The 22,064-nt window shown below is 48.7% G+C and overlaps 1 pseudogene; it reads left to right on the top strand.

Moving 5' to 3' along the window:
- Positions 1-3,003: 3,003 nt before the first annotated feature.
- Positions 3,004-22,064, top strand: part of LOC147116158 (CD276 antigen-like) — a 35,382-nt pseudogene continuing 16,321 nt past the window's right edge.

Genomic DNA, 22,064 nt, shown 5'->3' with positions numbered 1-22,064 from the left:
ACACCACATCCACTGCTTCTCCCTTATCTATTTTACCAGTTACATCCTCAAAAAATTCCAGTAGATTAGTCAAGCATGATTTACCTTTTGTAAATCCAGGATGATTTTGTCCGATCCAGTCATTGCTTTCCAAGTGCTCTGCTATTACAACTTTATAATGGACTCTAGCATTTTCCCCACTACCGATGTCAAGCTTACCGGTCTATAATTCCCCGCCTTTTCTCTACCACCTTTTTTGAATAGTGGAGTAACATTAGCTACCCGCCAATCCATGGGTACCTTTCCAGAGTCTATTGAGTTCTGGAAGATGACCTGCAATGCATCTACTATTTCTAGGGCCACTTCCTTAACTACCCTGGGATGTAGATTATCAGGCCGTGGGGATTTATCGGCCTTCAGTCCCATCAATTTTCCTAACACCATTTCCCTACAAATACTGATTTCTTTCAGTTCCACCCTTTCATCAGACCCTATGTTCCCCGGCATCTCTGGGAGGTTATTTGTGTCCTCCTTTGTGAAGACAGAACCAAAATATGTATTTAGTTGGTCTGCCTTTTCTTTGTTCCCCATTATAAATTCCCCCGATTCTGACTGCAAGGGACCTACGCTTGACTTCACCAATCTTTTTCTCTTCACATATCTATAAAAGCTTTTACAGTCAGTTTTTATGTTCTCTGCAAGCTTACTCTCATATTCTATTTTCCCTTTCTTAATTAATCCCTTTGTCCTCCTTTGTTGAATCCTAAACTGCTCCCAATCCTCAGGATTATTGCATTTTCTGGCCAATTTATATGCCCTCTCCTTGGACCTTATGCAATCCCTAATTTCCCTTGTTAGCCACAGTTGGGTCACCTTTTTTGTTTTATTTTTATGCCAAACTGGGATGATCATATTCTGTAGTTCATCCATTCGGTCTTTGAATGTTTGCCATTGCCTATCCACCGTCAACCCTTTGAGTGCCATTCCCCAATCAATCCTACCCAACTCGCTCCTCAGACCACCATAGTTTCCTTTATTTAAATTGAGGACCCTAGTCTCCGAGTCAACTACTTCATTCTCCATCTTAATGAAGAATTCGATCATATTATGATCGCTCCAACCCAAGGGGCCTCTTACAACAAGATTGCTAATTAATCCTTTCTCGCGGGACATTCGCCCGATCGTGTCTGTGCCGGCTCTATGAAAGCATTACCAGTTTGTCCCATTCTCCCCCGGTTCCCCAGAGCCCTGCAACTTTTTCTTTTACAAGTATTTATCCAATTCGCTTTTGAAAGTTACAATGGATCTGCTTCTCCCACCTATCAGGCGGTGCATTCCAGATCACAACAACGCGCTGTGTAAAAAAAATCTCCTCATCTCCCCTCTGGTTTCTTTACCAAGTACCTTAAATCTGTGACCTCAGGTTACCACCCCTCCCGCCAATGAAAATGAGTTCTACTCATTTACTCTATCAAAACTTCTCATAATTTGAAATATTTTAAAGGTTCAGCATAACGTCTTTGCTTTTGTAACCTATGCATTTATTTATAAACCGCAGGAACGAGTGTGCTTTTTAAACAGACTTATCACCTTGTCCTGCCACCTCCAAAGATTTGTGGATTTAAATCCGCAGGTCTCTCTACTCCTACACCCCTTTTAAAAGTGTTGCATTTCGTTTATATTGCCTCTTCTCATTCTTCCTTCCAAAACGCATAATTTCACACTTCTCTGCATTCAATGTCATCTGCTATGTGTCGATCCCTTCTGCCCTGACTTGAGTCAGCAACATCTCCACGGAGCACCAGAGAATCTGAGCGCTCTTCTTGGTACCGAGTTCCCTCCCCAAGCGCTGCTGCTTCCTCGAATATCTTTCACTCGCTGCTTCTCCAAATTTAAAGCTGGAATCTCCTCCACGCGTCAGCCTGAAACTGGGTTGGATAAGCGCCGGAGAATGAAAGAACGTTCGGGCGCTGAGGAGAATCGCTTCTTGTCCTCCCGCCAGATGAAAGTGGTGTTGCGGGGAGGGGGGTCACTCAGGACTCAGCTCCCATGCACATGTCCCTGGCATTCAGCATTGCTTCCCAGAGCCACCGTGCGCAATGTGTTGGTAACTCAAGGCATGTGGCGGCAACAGCCTTCAGGACCCCAATGGAGGGAGAGAGTGAATGGACCTGGTAGCGGCCTTTATTCCCTCCAATCTGACCCCACTTATCCTCTGGCGTGGGCATCCTTCTCTGCTGTGACTGCTGGTCTTCCGTTCTTTCCGGCCTCTGGGTTCTCTTCATCTCCTTTAAATGTCTGACCACCTCTCCAGGTGCTGCAGTGGAGATCCACTGCTATTTAGCCTCTGGGCACTGGCGAGTTGTTTCTTCCTGGCGGCAAAACCGCCGGGAAACGCGGTACCTATCAGATGAAGTTCGACTAGGTAAACATGGATCAGGATCGGAGTGGGTTCGGAAGGGCGGATGGAAAACCCGCCTTGAACGAATTCCTACACAAAGAGGAGAATCCACACACTGATTTCCCCTTTACCTGGCTGCAGCCTTTAGAAACCTGTACCATTACCGTTTTACCGCATAAGTAATGCAAGCAGAGGGAGGGAATACCGGTGGCTTATGAACGGAGTCACTTGGACCAGATTTATCTCAAAATATCATCTGTCTCAACGTTTTCCCACCTTCTCATTGGCCAAGCGACCCTCCTGACCCCATCCTGTATATCTCGTCCTCCAGTTCTACTATGTCATTGATTAATCAATGAGTCTCTTCAACGTTGAACCTGTCACTTTGATATGTTATTGAGATAAAGCACATACAGGCCGATCAGTGGGGCTTTGCTTTAATTTCGGATTACAGATCCTGTTGAATTGAGGTTCACATCCCGTCTGCTAAAATAGTTTATCGGAAACAGTTTTTGACACGTGATACGACACCTGACCACATCATAAATCAAATCAGATTATCTGCAAACTAATATTTCCAAACTATCAGAGCCGCGGTTCCTCGGCAGAATAGCCAGTATACAATGTCTGTGTGTCAGCACTTATGGGCCTTGTGGATTATTTACGAAGGTATTTTCGGTAATAATCGGTCCTGATTTCTTTTTCCTTTTGTTTCTTCCAATCAATCTTCCAATCTTTGTTTTTGGCTTCCTTGATTTCTTTCTATCTATTAATCTAACTATGTCTATCTATTTAGCGATCTATCTATGCGTGCCAATGTATATTTTGTTTCTATTTTATTACAAACTTTTAAAAATATTTTACAGTTGCTCCCGCTGCAGTGTTCCAAACCCCTGAAAGCATCAGTGTGATGGCAGGTGCAGACATTACATTTCATTGCATGACGAGCTCTCTCCAAGGTAATGCAGATGCAAATATTCATTGGTGGAGACTTGGCGACAATCACTTCTTACAACCAGGTTCTGACGGCAGAAAACGATTCTTTCCTTTGCGAAACGGAGAGACTTCCTTCCAGATCCTGAGTGCCCTTGTCCCAGACTCCGGATCCTATTACTGCGGAGTTAGATACACAGGAAACACGATCGTAAATGAAACCGGATCCAAGCTTGTTGTGCTCGGTAAATGACCTTGGAGAATGTTGCGGCCGCGCCAATTGTAGGATCGCCATTCCAAAATAACAAAAATAACAAAACGAGGCGGAGCGGCCATGTTATGAAGCTTCATTTCAAAAATTGCTAATAGTCGACCCCTTGTATATTTATGTTTGGGTGCTTTAAGTATATAGAATTAAGTAGATGGTATAAATTGTTTTGATTATTTAGTGAATTTGTCCATGATGTTACTTTGTGTAAGATGATTAGGGAACATTAATTAAAATCAGATCTGAAGTCGTATCGCGGTTATCACCCATTTTAATGTTTTATTTTCTATATTCATATATGTAGGATAAATATCCAGGACAATCTACAGGAGAGGGGTCTGAAGCCAAAAGCGCGGGCTGTGGTAGCAAACACGATATGGGTGACTAGCCACAAGGATAGAGAACAAATGTGTTTCTACACCTTAATTACTGTGCACAACTATATCACCAAACTACAGTGAGGATACACAAGCTTTGGACGCAGTGTGGAAAATTAAAACTAGATTGAGGAACCGGAGTGAGGTCCAGACTGGGTTTGCTTACTTTGGAACGCAGAAGGCGTATTGGAGGTTTTATTCTAGTACTCGAGATTATTAAGATAATAGATAGCTGGAGTTTGCCCCAAAGACGGCAAACAGTGGATAGTGGCTGAAACTTTGCAGAGGGAGACGACAGAGAGTATAGATTGAACTACATTTCGCAGAAAATTGTGAATATGTGACACGGACTATCCTGTGGACGCAGGTTACGTGAAAGATGCTAAGGGAAAACTGAATCGATATTTGACGGAGTGAACGGATGTGAGGTTTTACATTTTGGGAATGGACAGCTGAACTGCAGAGAATTTTTTCGATCCTGCATTTCACGTGAAATTCTAACTGTGTATTCTAAAACTTTTGTGACAATGACGGCGACTGTCTCTAACGTCATAGAATCATAGAATCTTAAAGCACAGAAACAGGCCATTCAGCCCATCGTGCCTGTGCCGGCTCTGTGAAAGAGCTCTCCAATTAGTTCCACTGCCCTGCTATTCCCATATAACCCTGCAAACTTTCCCTTTTCAAGTATATATTCAATTCCCTTTTGAAAGTTACGATGGAATCTGCTTCCAGCGCCCTGCCAGACAGCGCATTCCAGATTACAACAAGAAATGCGAAAATTATGATTACAAACACAGCAGAATATAAGAAATGTGGTTCTCTTGTGCGAGTAGATCCTGCAGCAAATGTTGCATAGAATGAACTTGCTGAAAAGGAAACCAATGAAAGAGAAGGTGGATCAAATCCTGAAACATGAGGAACTTAATTTATCAATTATTTAAAAAAAAAAATTTCCTCTCTGTTTTTTAGCCAATAATCTTAAATCTGTGCCTTCTGCTTGCCGACCCTCCTGCCACGAGAAACAGTCTCTCCCTCCCTATCCTATCAAAAGCACTCATCATTTTGGACACTTCAATTACATTTCCTATTTAACCTTATCTGCTGTAAGGACAACAATCCCAGCTTCTCCAGTCTCTCCAGAGCACTAAAGTCCCTTATCCCTGGTATCATTCTGGTAAAGCTGTTCTGCACCGTCTCAAAGGCCTTGACACTTCCTTGTCAATGTACTTGTCCTGCCACCCTCAAAGATTTATGGTAGTCCAATTATATAAACTGACCTGCATGTTAAATTCCTCGGGGTCCTATCGAATTCAGCTCGGTAAATTGAGTAGAATACTGAGTTGTAACTGTAACAATAATGAAACTGAATACTGGGAGATTAGAGTGACAATGCCCCTCTCCGAGGTAGAGCTCTGTATATACATGGAGAACAGAGACGGAGGATCTACAATCTATGAGCATCTGAATAAAGTCCATGTAAATATACAATGTGGTCCTCGGGACCCTTTGGTCATTTATGAAAATCAGAATTACTTTTCCTCCAAGCTGTTTCTTTTCTCTTTACAGTTTTGAACAACGTTAGTTTTTCTGCCCCACAATATTCCCGGGATCAATGTATCGCTTCTCCAGACGGTAATCATTTCGCCCCATTGTTTCAGATTTACAAATCTTAACGCGAACAGTTTGACTTAATATTACCTGAATAAGTTTTTCATTTTTATTTAAATATGCTCAATAAGAAAACTGAGCAAAAAGGTGCAAAGTCCACGCAAAGGATCATTTACCCCTTTGTTCCAAATTTATAAATTTTAATGCGAGTTGTTTGAAATAAGTTTTGCGTATTGATTTAAAGCTGCCTAATAATAAAACAGAACAAAACGCTGCTGAGTTGTAATATAAATATAATTCTTTGCGTGGACCCAGCACAAGCGATGACGGCCTGAATGTCTAGTCGCTCTGAAGTGTTTCTCCTGTTACTGCAACACGCTTCTGCATCGTCCGCATATTAGTCTAGGAGGTTATGGGAAAAATCTTATTTCGAATTGTTAAGAAACGAAAATGCGAATTGGAATCATCGCATCATATTCAGGAAGACTGGACGCCAAACGGGACTAAAATAGCAGAGTCTAGGCAATCAGTGTATTCTTTACCCTCTTCCACAGATTCCCCAGAACCCGTGAGACTGGTCCCCAACGTGTCCGGAACCAACCCATCTACTCTAACACTTGTGTGTGAAACGGCTGAGTTCTACCCGGAGGCTCTCACCTTCACTTGGTATAAAAATGACACCAACATTGCGACTGGGATCAACACCATTAATAAGCTGAATTCGCAGGGAATGTATGAAGCTTCCAGCAGATTGCAAACGACACAGCCAGCCCCTCACACTTCAGTGTCCAGCCGTAGATGTTTACTTTGATTCCAGTTCCAACCCAGGTAAGATACTGACATTGTTACAAATATTATCATCCACTGACCACTTTAAATTGGGTTTATTTGCTCTCAGTCCTTTTAAAGATTGTTTCCATTTGCGGATTTGTACAGCGGATAAAAGAGGGAAACGCCTCCACCAGAGGCAATTTGCGACACAGTCTTCTTAGCTTCAAAGTTCTTCATTGTCTTGTGACGAAAATCCAAAAGTTACATTTAAATCCAATAACGTAAACAATTGACGTGTCTGATTCAGTTTAAGGGGAAACAAGAATCAACGAAACTCTATTTTATAAATAGAATTATATCAGCTTGGACACGTTAACAGTCTCAGTCATCATGACCTGCTATGGAAGCACTGAAAATATAAATCGTACAACTAACATATTGTTCAACTGTCTGGTTGCAAAACACCGCCTACAGCGAAGAGCTGGGCATTGACTATCAATATTTTAAGTTTTATTATGATTCTAGAAGTTTATGGATACACATCCCTTTACCTACTGATCGTTGGCTGTAGAGGGAGTGCATTGCTATCTCTCGCCCTCATCACCGTCCTTGGGAGCAGTTGCCAAATCAGTAACTGTAAAGGTAAGGAGCCACCTATGTAGTTTCACTGTGATAATTCTGTAATGAAGAGGGAACAAGATTACGGCAGGTAGATGAAGGAGCGTTAAAGGTCGTACAGAAATGAAATTCTGTAGATATGTTGAACAATTGTATTTGGTTCCACGATCTGAAATGCACTCAACATATATGATAAACGAACACCGATTTTTGCATTTTTTGGTGGTGTTTTGTAGCTTTGAATCAGTGATTCCCTGTGTTCCCTGAAAGCATTTCAGGAACTTTACCTCTACGTTGTTCAGCCAAGGGGGCGGGAGGGGAGAGTTGCGATTACATTTTCAAAACGTTTCATGAGTTGTGAACCTGAAGGTGCTTTTGGATGAGCTTTCGGTGATTCACTCGCTGATGTCTGGTCAATATGTAATGTTGTATTTCACTAGGCGCCCGCGGAAACGAAGAGGGGCCTCGCCCTGTGGAAGAACGGGTGCGTTTCTCTCCTACATTTTGGAAAATGTTTGAACTATTTAAAAAAATGTGATCCTAAACTAGGCATTTTTCAAATGTACCCTTTACACGATTACTCCTTATATTGTCGGTAAATGTTTGTGTTCATGTCCACGAGGGGCCACCGTAAATAAATCAACAAATCATCATCAGTCCCAGTACCAGGGCAAAACATTCCCAGCCAAGTAGAGCACTGGGTGCACACCGGCCGAACGACACTGTCCGATGATCACCCCACCACAGGTCTAGTGCAGTAGCATTACTTTCCGCTAAGTTGCGCTACTTTTTTCAGCGCAATTCGCCCGGTGCTAGCCAAATTCGGGGGCTTTTTGCCACCCGTTACCGTCAAAATACCGCCAGCAGTTGGTGGGCCCCGCAGCGCTGCCGGTAAGATGCATCGCCAAATTAAAATGGCGGTGCGGTGATGTCAGTCTCCATGCAACGCCGAGTTAACGTTACCACCGCGAACCTGAACAGTTGCACTGAGTTCAGTGTTAGATCCTGAGCTCTGCATGTATACCCAGCGTGCAAGCAGACTCACAGAGGCGCTGTCAGTACCTCTTAAAGGGACACACACATCTTTCAGGTAAGTTTACATTTAAACTTTAGGACTGGATTTTTTGATTTTACTGTAGTAGCGGTTTGCTGCAATACATGTTAAAAGATTGTTTAAGTATGTACGGAGTGCAGAAGGAAGGATGCATCCCAGACAGACCATTTCTGGCTGGGATCATCTGCCTGCGGTCCCAGTGACCCCAGCTCCAATTCCCGTTTCAGCATTAGTCCCACACCTTACCTTCTTTCTGTTAATGACAATCAAAGCGTCAGCTTGGCCACAATGCTGAAATAAAAGCGTCCACAAAGCAAACCTTCCAATCCAACTTTATACATCTATCCATCCAATATGGCATCAAGAAATCAACTCATCACCCTTATGCATTCCCTTAGTGACTGTCTAGTTTGTGCCTTTGCTCATCCTACTGAAATCACGCAGTGCTACCTCAGTGATTGTAGCATGACTGGTGGAAGTGAGGGACACTGCAAATGACCTTGCTGGTCGACCTTGAGGAGGTGGTGGCTGGCAGTGTGAAATCTAGTGATGGTGTTTCTTCTTGTTCTTCTTCATTTTCCTCTCCCTCATCTTGGCCAACCATTGGTTGGGAAGGCTGCATTTCTTGGGTGTGTGAAATGAGGAAGGCACAAGGGTGGAGTTGTGGTGAGGGGATCACGAGATAGCAAGAGGTGCATACCAGAAGGAGGATAATGTATGAATATACCAGTATCTTGTATCCTATCAGCCCCTCCGCTGGCCAAGGGCCCCTGCCAAGAATGGCCTGCACTGTTTCTTCCAATGGGCTGAGGTGTGGCTAGGAATGGGGATGTGCCTCATGTTTTGTACAGATTGTTGGTAGGTGAGTGATTGGCGGGGGCGGGGGGGGGGCGATTCACGCATTGAGCAGTGTGTGAGGCTAGTGCTGCAGTTGGTAGGAGATGGCTTTTGAAGATGCATTCACTGACCTTGGCCAGTGGTCTGTGGTCCTGAAGCTTCTTTGGGCATTGTGGACAGATGGTGGGGGCGACGCAGCTGGCAGTGAATACCTCGGTGATGTGTTCCCATTTCTGGAGGGCTCTTGGCCCCTGTGAGTAAAGGAACTCTCATGCAGTGTTGACACCCTGCACAAAGGTGGAGTGCTGCATGTGAGACGCTGGGACCCCTTCCCTGGCTTGCTGAGCCACTTGTGTTAATGCTGAAGCACTTCTCCCATTTTTTGAGGTGCAGAAGGGAATTCAGCTTTAAGTGCTGAAGACTCCCATTTGGGATTTCTTTTAAATGTTCACTTAACAAAAAAGGCAGGGAGAGATGCAAACTACATTTTTTCACTTCATTTTAATTTTCATTAGTTTATTTAATACATTGTCCTTTTGATTTCCCACAGTTCCTTGCGAACTCCATAGCCTCACCTCCACAGGCTGTTGGAAGCTGGAACGCTGCACTGCCGCCAGCAGGAGAGCATTACACGGTAAAAACATTTTGCCCCAAGCGTGAATTTTCCCCTGGTAGCACTTCCTCCATTTTCAGCGCCCATTAACCTGAGTTGTCCCGCCAACTCTCGTGGCGGCCACGAATTTTTGCCCGAGGAATATTAAGCACACATTGGCCTAGAAATTCAGTTTGCACAGTTTTGGGGCGCTAAAGTCGGGCGCTTGGTAAATTTAGCGCCCGCCGGAAACTGCAGGCCAACTCGCCGAAATTCAGTGAAGTTGGACCAGATTCTGGCCGAGCGCTGAAACTGGCGCTGCAACGCTGTGTTCAGGCGCTAATCCGGCGATGCGGCTTGATATCACCGATTCCGGGTGCAGCGCAGGTGCGGTCATGTGTTGAGTGTCAGCAGACACCCTGACGCCGGCCAGCAAGGGTCAACTTTGACTGCTGCCACGCCCTGCATGCTGTAGCGCTGCAACTAGGCCTCAGCACTGGTGGTGTGCCAAAACAGCGCCTGGGGGAATGGAGAGGGCCCGTGACAGAGCACAGCGCTTCTCTGAGCATGCGCTGAGTGTGCTCATCCATGGGGTACACAAGAAAAGACGGCTTGTGTGCCCGGCTAGTGGCAGGAAGGCTCCCAGGAGCCAGTTCAGGAATGCCTGGAGCAGAATTGCCCGCAGGGTCTCATCCAACTGCGATGTTCCCAGGAGTGCGGACCAGTGCCGCAAGAAATTCAATGACCTCAGTCGGCTGGTGAAGGTGAGTACCCTTTCCACTGTCCCCCTCATCCTTGCATGTGCACCTCCCATTAGGGCCAAAGGGACATCAAAGGCCTAATGCCCAGCCCTCCTCCCACTGCAATGGCACTTGCATGTTAATCAAAGCTCTTTCTGCACTTATCACACTGTCCAAGCTATTCAGCCATGGGAGGGCTCCCACACAGCAACAGGGCAGCACACGGTCCAAGCTATTCAACCATGGGAGGCCTCACACACAGCAGCAGGGCACCACACTGTACTTAGAGGCCCTCCTTTCTCTTGCAGGCCAAGCTGGCGAGGAACGCCAGGAGCCAGGTAGCAACTGGTGGAGGGTGTCCCGACTACCAGGAGCTGACTGATCTGGAGGAGAGGGTGGCACGACTCCTGCGTGCCCGGGTGACAGGCCCTGTCGCGATCGGCGATGCGGACCCTGTACTGGAACCCACTGGTAAGGACATGACCGGGTGCACCTCTCTCCTTGCCCTCGCTCATCAGATGTACATCCTTCCCCACTGACCACAAAATGCGCATAATGCACCACTGCGGCCTCCCTGGCTGTCAGCCTGTCCTCACTCTAAAGCTACACTTGTGCCTTCCTGCTTTCAGCTGCTGAGGAGGAGGTGCTCCCTGAAGCACAGAGAGCCAGGCCCTCAGAGGAGGAGGACGTGGAGGACCAGGAGGAAGGCGGCACCTCCGGGGAACCCTCCTCCGCGCCAGCAGATGGCAATGGAGGGGAGACATCTGGCATGCAGGAGAGCCGGGGGGAGGCGGTGGAGGGGAGGCCAGAACCTGGTACCAGTGGCGTGGACGCACGCGGCAAGGGCCCGGCAGCAGGGCAGCCTTCTGGCTAGAGCGGGGAGGCGGTGGAGGGGAGGCCAGAACCTGGTACCAGTGGCGTCGACGCACGCGGGAAGGGTCCGGCACCACGCCGCCCTTCTGCCCAGAGGGGGCAGGTGGTGGAGGGGAGGGGAGAACCTGGTCCCAGTAGGGTGGCCGAACGCGGCAAGGGTCCGGCGCCACGCCAGCCTTCTGCCCAGAGGGCGAGTCCGCCCTCCAGTCCGGAGTCAGACGTCGCCCAGGAGGTGCACCTCCTGCACGACATGGCGGCGTCGGAGGGGCGCCACATGGAGTTTATGCAGGTGGTGGAGCAGATGCCTCGCGCCATGGAGAGCCTGGCACATAGTGTGGTGGCTTTCGCCGAATCACAGGCCAGGGGCCTGGAACAATTCGCGGCAGCGCACGCCAGGGGGGTGGACCTACTTGTGGCAGCACACGACAGGGGGGTGCAGCAACTCGCCGCAGCGCAGCACGCCAGTTGCCACATGAGAGGTGCTGGGCAGACACTGGCACAGCAGCTGCGGGCACATGCCAGGGCAGTTGGGGCACTAACTTCTGCCACCCTCACACTGGCGCGGAGGCGTCGCCAGGCGAGCCACCACCCTGCTGCAGCACAGCGGTCTGGCGGCCAACACATTGGTGCGCTTGCTCCCCTGCCAGGCCGGCCGAGTGCCAGTGTCTCTGGCGAGCAGCGCGCGCCTGCCATCAGCCAGCTTGTCCCCATTGGTGCAGGTGACACTGCCACTCCCCCAGCCAGGGTGCGACGAGCTGCTGCAGGAACTGAAGATGGCCACCCACAGCTGCAGCAGCCACCAGCCGGCCCCTCCCGGGCCGGCCCTCGTTTGGCGCGACCCCCAAGGACATCTGGCGAGACGCGTTGTCGCCCTGATGAGCCTTCCCCCAGCCTTGCCCCAGCCTCAGGGCCCAGCTTGAGGCACAGCTGCAGGTCAGGCCGGGGCAAGAGAACGCACTCTAAGGACTCGCCCTCTCAGCACGCCGAGTAGAGTGTGGCAAGCGCGGGTTTTGGTCATGCGGGGGCTTCTGTTCTGGGGGGCATTATCTTGTTTGTTTTTATGGGGGTGTTTGTGTTGGGGGGGGCGTTTTTTTGTAAGGCCGGTGAGGAAGGCCATTTGCATGTGGAAGTTTTGTTAGTCCTCCCCAGGTTTTGGGAGTGACAGAAGTTTTTGACTGTTTTTTGGAGGTCTTCTCTGTTTTGCTGTTCCATGTGGGAAGGGCCCTGAGTTTGTGAAATAAAGATTTTTATTTTTTCACCATGTGCAGGTGTCATGTTTCAACTGGTTGTTGGGTTAAGCGGCTGAGGGCTTGCGGAGCGGCTGCCTTCAGCTGCGTTCATTGGCACAGGCCATTCCCTGACAGGGGGCCTAGAAGTGTCGAACAATAAGCCACCGGCGGACGGCCCTTGGACCTTGTCGCTCCCTCCTAGGCTGCTCCTCCTCCTCCTCCTCCTCATGGTCCTCCAGCTCATCCTCTTGAGGTGGTGGGGCAATGTCAGGTGGCAGTGCCTGAGTCCTGCGGATCGCCAGGTTGTGCAGCATGCAGCACACGACGACGAACTGGGAGACTCTATCCGGCGAATACTGAAGAGTTCCTCCGGAACGATCCAGGCAGCGGAATCGTTGCTTGAGGACACCTATCGTTCGCTCTATTAGGTTCCTTGTGGCTTGATGGCTTTCGTTGTATGGCACCTCCGCTGGGGTTGTGGGCGCGCGGAGCGGGGTCATGAGCCATGTACACAAAGGGTAGCCCTTGTCCCCGATAAGCCATCCCCTTGGTGGAGGCTGTGCCTCGAACATGTCAGCCACAGTAGTCTGGCGCAGGATAAATGCATCGTGGCTGCTTCCTGGGAAGCGGGCATTGACAGCTAGGATGCGCTGCCTGTGGTCACACACCAGCTGCACATTTAGGGAATGGTAGCCCTTGCGGTTGCGGTAATGCTCGGCATTGTGGATAGGTGCCCGCATAGCCACATGCGTGCAGTCAATGGCGCCCTGCACCATGGGGAAGCCAAATCCGACTGCACGCTGCTCCTGCTTGTGTTGGGTCATGGGGAAGGAGATGAATTGGTGTCTTCTCGCGTAAAGTGCATCGGTGACCTGCCGGATGCAGCGATGTGCGGCAAACTGGGAGATGTTCGCTATGTCCGCAGCAGCGGCTTGGAACAAGCCGCTTGCATAAAAGCTGAGAGCCACCGTGACCTTCACTTCCACCGAGAGAGATGTCCTGCACATGAGCTGTGGCCGCAAATCTGCGTGAAGCAGCTGTCAGATCTCTGCAACCACCTCCCTCCTGAAGCGCAGCCTCTTCACACAATGCGCCGCAGTCATGGTGAGATAGGACACCTGCTGCCGATATTGCCTGACTGGGTAAGGCCTACGTTGGCGACGCCTGATGGCCCCTCTGCGTCTAGGCATGGCTGGCCCTCTGTCACAGCGTCTGCGAGCCCTTCGCACAAAATGCTGCAACTGAGGGTTGGCACCCCATACAGCCCCCATTATAAAGTTCCAAACAGCCAAATCACAAGGATGCAAATGTCAAAGCACTGGCTAGAAGCCAAAAGTACCTCTCCTATGTTGTCCGAAATCAGAAATCTCTGTGCCTTGCTCTCTGTCCAGAAATCCAAAGCAGTAAAGTCATTGCAGCGAAATGGCTGGCCTGTATGGGTGAGTGGATGTGCCCTTTAATTAGCGCTCCCCGAATCCCACAGGGCCTCTGTTGAGTTCCACTTCACAGTTCTTAGCAGCGCCACACCCACATTGGGCGGGCGCCACTGAATTTCCGGTTTGGGGCGCACAAACGGCGTTGCACACCCAAATGACGTCATAAGATGCGCGCGCAGCTGAGCGGGCGCTAACACTTTGCGCCGGCGCTAAATCCCAACTGAATTTCGGCGTGGGTGCAGATCCGGCGGCGCCCGGGCGCTAAGTGGCTAGCACCGGAAATATACCCTTTTCTGGCGCAAACGGCTGGTGCAAACAACTGAATTTCTAGGCCATTATGTTTAGCGCAAATCTAGATTCAGCCAATTTTACACTAGTTAAAAAAATTCCATACTAGAATCTGCACCCACCCACAAAACTGGACACCCCACTCCCCCCAGATCATTGCGAATTTCCTCTAATTGCGCCCATTATAGGGCCTTCGAGGAGGCGCTTAAAATTCAGCTTTCTTTTAGGCACATTTACAAGCTTTCAAAAATATATATATTTTAATTTACTACGAAACTGACAATTGTATACCAATGTAACTAGTAAATGGCTCTGTAAAGTTGTGCTGCCTCTCCCTCTAACTTAACCTTACTGTATGTACATAACCTACTTATATATGTATAACTTACCTGTTAGGGCCGTTGCCCCTTTAACTCACCGTTTAGGGCCATTGCCCCTTTAAGACGCGCCTTAGCGTGCTGATGTCACGTCACGTACGACGTGACGTGCGTGAGGCGGCTGCCGGCCCGACTCGGCTCTCCAGAAAGGCTGCCGGCACAGCCCGGCCCAGCGTCTTCGGCCGCATCGATCAGCCGCCGGGAGCGCCGCTATCTTCCGCTCCCGCGGCAAGCACCGGCCCAGCCTGGCCTCCAGCTCCTGCTCCCGACCTAGGCCCCAACGGCCAGCGACGCAACTACCGGCAAACGCGACGACGTCACGACCCCGAGCGTGATGAGGTCACCACGCTCCCCACGGCACTGCAAGTTCATTCCTCGTGGAGCTGCCGCCGGAACAAGACCTGCGCCACGGTGCTCCTCGGTTGTATTGTCCCCATGCTTCAGTCTTGGAAATTGTTTGTCTGTGAGTACTTAGAATGCTATAGGCGATTAGCGTACACTGCATGTTGTAGAAAATGTTTAGTTGTAACTTTCTCTGTCTAGCTGGTTAACTAGCAGCCGTATTTGATACACTATGTACAGGGCTAATTTAAAGAGAATGCCTTCCAGCTTGCTAAATGTAATTCGTTGCCAGATGTACCGTGTTGCCCAGGCGTACCTAAATTTGTGTATACATATCAATTATGCGTCTGTATACTAATGTGTCCTTCCATTTCTGTGTTGTATTTCAGTTTTACAGTAAGAATCTTTCAGTAAAGCATTACAAGAAAAGTCAAGCCTTGTGATTTTATTGGAAGATATCGAGTTGTTCGCTATCTGTCTAGCTCTGCATAGGATCGCATTGCGAGGGCAGAACAGTAACAAGACAACAGCACAGCGGGCTCAAGCACAGGAAGATACCACTCAGCTACCATGAGTCTACGCTCAGGAAAACAATATACTCTAGAGGAAGTCGACCAGCCAATCGAGAAGAATGACCCTCTCCCAGCAAACGAGGCCAAGTCACAGTCCTCTAAAGCAGCCTCTAGAACATCTCGGCGGTCCAGCAGACCGTCATCACCGACAGCTCTCCCAGCAAACGATGCCAAGTCACAGTTCTCTAAAGTATCCTCTAGGTCATCTCGGCGGTCCAGCAGACCGTCGTCATCGACAGCTTCTACAGCCGCCAAAGCACGTGCCAAGGCAAAGGCCACCCAGGCGCAATTGTCCTTCGCTGAAAAAGAAGCTGACCTCATGAAGCAGAGAGCCGACCTCGACGCTAGTATGATGAAGCAGAAAGCTGACCTTGTAAAGCAGAGAGCTGATCTCGCTGCCATTCTCCACATTCTCCAAAGCCAGAGAGCTGCCGCTGCCGCTAAAGCCGAAGCCGCAGCTTACGAAGAAGATGAGGAGAGCGAACGCGGGGAGCCCAGCCAGGAAACATATGACCTGGAACAGCCCCTCAGTCCAGTGCAACGTACAAATGAGTATGTCCAACAACACTCCAAAGTGTTCCCAAAGGAAACATTCAGGTATCTCGACGTAGAACTAGCTACTCACCACAGCAACAAACGGCCCGTTTCCGGAGACACTGAGCTTAAAAGAGAAGAAACGAGTAGGACTCGCCTGCAGAGACCTCCACAACACTCGGCCAATCCAGCTAAGCAGTCCTTGCCCGAGCCGCAAGGCGCACAAGACTTCGCCAGGTACCTCACTCGCCGAGAATGATTAAGTTCAGGCCTCCTAGAATTCGATGACTGTCCTGAAAATTATTGGTCATGGAGAGTATCCTTCCTGAGTACCACCAAGGACTTGAATCTGTCAGCCAGAGAAGAACTAGACTTGATGACAAAGTGGCTCGGAGCCGAGTTGTCAAGGCAGGCGAAGAGAATTCGCTCAGCGCACGTCCTCAATCCCACAGCAGGCCTCAACCTGGTTTGGCAACGTCTCGACGACTGTTATGGGACACCAGAAGTCATCGAACACGCACTGCTCAAGAAGCTTGAGGACTTCCCGAAGCTAACCAACAAGGATAATGTCGAGCTCAGAGAACTGGGCGACATTCTCCTCGAACTGGAGTGTGCCAAGGGAGAAGGTTACCTGACCGGCCTCTCGTATTTGGATACGGCTCGCGGGGTAAACCCAATAGTGGAAAAGCTCCCCCACAATCTTCAAGAGAAATGGATAGCTAAGGGATCCAAGTACAAGGAGGAAAATGGAGTGGCATTTCCCCCCTTCTCTCTCTTCTCCAGGTTTGTCCAACAACAGGCAAGGGTGAGGAATGATCCAAGTTTCGCTTTCTCCACCTCCAGCAGTTACGCTCCTTCGAGAACAGAGAAACCCACAAAGGACAGCAACAAAGCCTCTGTGAGTGTGCACAAAACAGAGGTTCCAGCCGAACCCTCAGTCAACCAATCCAGTTCTGCTGGGAATGAAGTGGATGACCCAGATCGTCAGTGTCCTATACACAAGAAGCCCCACCCACTCAAAAAGTGTCGAAGCTTTAGAGACAAGCCCATTGATGAGCGCACATCATACCTGAAAGAGAACCGCATCTGCTTCAGGTGTTGTGGGTCGACTACGCGCATGGCAAAAGACTGCAAGGCGACAATCAAGTGCCTTGAGTGCAACAGCGAAAAACACATAGCAGCTCTGCATCCAGGTCCTCCTCCGTCAACCACGAGAGCGCCGCGGTTGACAAAGAGGATAGCGGGGAGCAAAGCGAAAGCACATCTTCAGTCACCTCCAAGTGTACAGAGGTTTGCGGAAATGCAAGCAGCCCACGCTCATGCTCCAAAATCTGCTTGGTTAAAGCATATCCTGCAGGGAGAAAGGAGAAGGCAATCAAAATGTATGCAGTGCTCGATGAACAAAGCAACAAGTCCCTAGCGAAGACGGAATTCTTCAATCTCTTCGACGTCAAGGCCAGCACCGCTCCGTACACGCTAAAAACCTGTGCAGGGACAACAGAGACTACGGGTAGGAGAGTCGGGAACTTCATGATCGAGTCCATGGATGGGAAACTACAGCTTCCCCTCCCCACCTTGATTGAGTGCGACATGATGCCAGAGGACAGGACGGAAATCCCCTCCCCAGAGGTCGCACGCCATCAGCCCCACCTACAGCCAATTGCCAATAAGATTCCAGCTGTGGACCCGGACGCTCCAATCCTCCTACTCTTGGGAAGAGACATCTTAAGGGTGCACAAGGTACGTGAGCACATCAACGGGCCCCACGATGCTCCCTATGCGCAGCGGCTTGACTTGGGATGGGTCCTCGTGGGTGGAGTTTGCCTGGGAACAGTCCACAAACCAGCGGATGTCAGCGTCTATAAAGCAAACATGTCGCGCAACGGTCGCACATCCTGCCTCAGCCCATGCCCAAACAGGATCCAGGTAAAGGAGGACTACGACGACATGACGCAGCATCATAGGTCAACCTCCTCTGCCTGTGAGGAAGAGGCAGGCCCCACTGTGAGCACAGATGGCCTAGGATGCTCAGTGCTTGAAAGGTCCAAGGACGATAGACAGAGCTGGGCGGCACCCCTGCCGTTTCGCCCTCCTGGACGCCGTCTTCAGAGTAGCGGGGAGCAGGCTGCGGGGCGCCTCTGCTCGCTCAGGAGAACCCTGGTGCCGGGGTCCACCGACCCAGACACGCCTGCAGTCCCCACCCCAGCGATGCTCCTGACTCAAAAGATGAGTGCTATTTCAGCTCCCTCTGGAAACTTCGACATGGCCGAGCTGCACGGGAAGCAGTGGAAGCAAGTATAGTGTCGTGCAGACACTTCTTGGAAGAGATGGGGAGGAGAGTATTTGCCCACCCTACAGAGCCATAGGAAATGGACAGAAGCCAAGCCGAATGTCAAAGTGAGAGATGTCGTCTTGCTGAAAGACAGCCAAGCACACAAACGAATGGCCAGTGGGACTGGCCGTCAAAACTCTGCCGAGCAGGGACAAGAGGGTCCGCAAGGTGGAGGTGAAGATCGTCAAGGAAGAGACTGTCAAGGTGTTTCTGAGGCCAGTCTCAGAGATCGTAGTCCTCCTTTTCGAAGAAATCTAGAGAATGGACTCTGAGCGTGTGGCAGCCAAAGGACGTTTTCTCCAGGTTATTTTGTATCTGTAGTGGTAAAAATGGAATTGTACCAAGCGGGGAGTGTGCTGCCTCTCCCTCTAACTTAACCTTACTGTATGTACATAACCTACTTATATATGTATAACTTACCTGTTAGGGCCGTTGCCCCTTTAACTCACCGTTTAGGGCCATTGCCCCTTTAAGACGCGCCTTAGCGTGCTGACGTCACGTCACGTACGATGTGACGTGCGTGAGGCGGCTGCCGGCCCGACTCGGCTCTCCAGAAAGGCTGCCGGCACAGCCCGGCCCAGCGTCTTCAGCCGCATCGATCAGCCGCCGGGAGCGCCGCTATCTTCCGCTCCCGCGGCAAGCACCGGCCCAGCCTGGCCTCCAGCTCCTGCTCCCGACCTAGGCCCCAACGGCCAGCGACGCAACTACCGGCAAACGCGACGACGTCACGACCCCGAGCGTGATGAGGTCACCACGCTCCCCACGGCACTGCAAGTTCATTCCTCGTGGAGCTGCCGCCGGAACAAGACCTGCGCCATGGTGCTCCTCGGTTGTATTGTCCCCATGCTTCAGTCTTGGAAATTGTTTGTCTGTGAGTACTTAGAATGCTATAGACGATTAGCATACACTGCATGTTGTAGAAAATGTTTAGTTGTAACTTTCTCTGTCTAGCTGGTTAACTAGCAGCCGTATTTGATACACTATGTACAGGGCTAATTTAAAGAGAATGCCTTCCAGCTTGCTAAATGTAATTCGTTGCCAGATGTACCGTGTTGCCCAGGCGTACCTAAATTTGTGTATACATATCAATTATGCGTCTGTATACTAATGTGTCCTTCCATTTCTGTGTTGTATTTCAGTTTTACAGTAAGAATCTTTCAGTAAAGCATTACAAGAAAAGTCAAGCCTTGTGATTTTATTGGAAGATATCGAGTTGTTCGCTATCTGTCTAGCTCTGCATAGGATCGCGTTGCGAGGGCAGAACAAAAGTTTTTACAGTTATTTTCAGTTATTTAAAATCGGGTTACTCACAGTTTGTGGGCAAGACACTCTGATTAAAAACTTATATTTTCTGATAAGCACATTGAGAGCTGTATTAAAAAAGCTGCACCAGGTTACCAGTCTTAAATATATAAATATTAATGCAATTTAAAAAATAATTGTAAACCGCTACCTGTTTACACTGGTACATTACAGATTTTAAGTTCGGTGTTTTGCAAATTATTTTGAGCGGAAACTTGAGAAAACAACCCTTCTCAAAACTAGCGCATTTATGAGGGCATTTTGCGTCCGGATCATCGCTAGTGACTAAAGTGGAACCTCTAGAATGAAGATCCCTCTACACCAGCCCATCAAATATCTACAGGGTAGTGCAGTGTGGATAGATACAGAGTAAAGCTCCCTCCGCACTGCCCCATCAAACACTCCCAGGGCAGGAATAGCACGGGTTAGATACAGAGTAACACTCCCTCTACACTGCCCCATCAAACACTCCCAGGGCTGGAATAGCCCGGGGTTAGATACAGAGTAAAGCTCCCTCTACATTGTCCCATCAAACACTCCCAGGGCAGGTACAGCATGGGTTAGATACAGAGTAAAGCTCCCTCTACATTGTCCCATCAAACACTCCCAGGGCAGGTACAGCATGGGTTAGATACAGAGTAAAGCTCCCTCTACATTGTCCCATCAAACACTCCCAGGGCAGGTACAGCATGGGTTAGTATACAAAGTAAAGCACCCTCTACACTGTCCCATCAAACACTCCCAAGGCAGAAACAGCACGAATTAGATACAGAGTATAGCACAATGCAGTTGCTCACTGAGTGTAGAGGAGGTTATACTGCTTTTCAGTGTCTAGGAATTATTTGAATTCGAAGGATTGTAATCGTTTTTTATTACGCGTCTGAACAAGCCGAAAAATTGTGCAATTTCAATAATGATATACTGATAGTGATATATTCATTATTCAACTGACATATTCGTGAACCTGCAATTTAGCTACAGCCGATCGCACTCTGTTTCATCCAGCACTCTGCTGACTAATTAATGTCATGAGCTAACCGGAAATCACTTCGATTTTACAGACCACGGAAGGGGCGGTAGGAAATAGATTGCTGCAGATGGAATAAGTTGTAATCAAAGACGGAAACCTAAAGAGAACGAAAAGTGTAAGCAGAGGAACAGGCGAAACAATAAGGAAAGAATCTTTGCTCATCTAACAGAAGAGCGAAATGATGCTACTGGTGGATGTAACATTTCACTGGACCGTGCTGGCCTTATCTATTAGTGTTAAATATGTAAAAAATATAGGCCAACCCGATAGTTTTGTTAAACTTAAATTAAAACAGTAACTAGTGGAAATCCACAATATGATCTGACATCACTGCTCCGATGACGCGTTCCATCCGAGCTTTCTCTTTCAGATGCTGATCTTTATGCTGTTTATTTCTCCTTAATTGTAATGTTTCCGATATGTTTACATCAACATTATGACGTGCTTTCATGACTCTCTGTCCAGGGAGACAACTATTAAAATGTAAAATGTAATCATAGTAAACTGTACCGAATTATTTTGGCGATCTCCATTCAATGTCAAAGTTGGTGCCTTATTCATTGTTAGTAATATTTAATTTAGTCTGTCATGAGTTAATTCTTTAATATATTTAGCTTTCCCGAAATAAAGCTTTTGTTTTTCAAGTTAAGCACATAACTGCTGGGTAATGAAAATAATCTGTCTATTTATGCCACCCATGTTAGATTCAGGACTTAGCAGGGCAGAAATCGATGGAAGAGTCGAACCCCCTCTATTTTATCCCAAAATATGCCTCACTAAATCACCAGGCACAAATATGAAATTGCCATACGTATACCGATCATCCTTGCGCCTTTTCATCGCGTTTACCAATTCAGTAATGGCCTGGAGTTTGCAGTCAGCGGTGACAGATCAGCGCTTACCATTCGTTGCGGTTACAGTTGTGCACAGAAGTTGATCGGCAATTTTTGTTGGTAGAGATAATTTTCAGCGCTGCGCCCTCTACAGGGGATCTGTCACATGTGTGAACAGGCCAATTAACACTGCATCTTTTCAACCAATCAGATTGAAGACTCCTTGCCGGTGGGTGCAGGACGCTCCCAGCTCTGCTCAGCTGCATGCAGACGCTGAGCTTTGTGGCCATCCAGAAAGCGGGCGATCCTGGATGTGCAGCAAAAAGTGCAGGAGGCTTTGAATGGCTTAGTGACAGCGATGTCTGCTAATGTGCAGAGAACGGAGGAGTCCATCTCCAACATGAGCACCACTGTGTCGCATGCGATGGTGACTGTATGCTTTTCGATGCAAATGATGGTCACCTGCAGGGAGCAGCAAATGGCCCAGAAATTCGGGTCTCCACGGGTGAGTACGCACGGGGTACTTACCCGTATGCCCAATGGAAGTGCCAGTTTCCTGCATGCACTGTGCATGTGTGGGAAACCGGCACTTCCATTCCCCTGAAAGAAGGGGTTCAGAAGTCGAACGCGTGTGCAGGAGAGGCTGTGCATGCGCATCGAACGTAAGTTTTTTTTGTAGGTTTTCCCGGGACGGTAAGTCTCCAGAAGTTAGACATGTAAAAAGCAGTTGCAAGG

This window comes from Somniosus microcephalus, chromosome 6 (genome assembly GCF_052327205.1).
Source record: "Somniosus microcephalus isolate GS21.2 chromosome 6, FLI_Smic_1.0, whole genome shotgun sequence".
Lineage (NCBI taxonomy): Eukaryota > Metazoa > Chordata > Chondrichthyes > Squaliformes > Somniosidae > Somniosus > Somniosus microcephalus.
The sequence above is the reverse complement of the archived record's forward strand: the minus strand, read 5'-3'. Positions and strand labels throughout refer to the sequence as shown.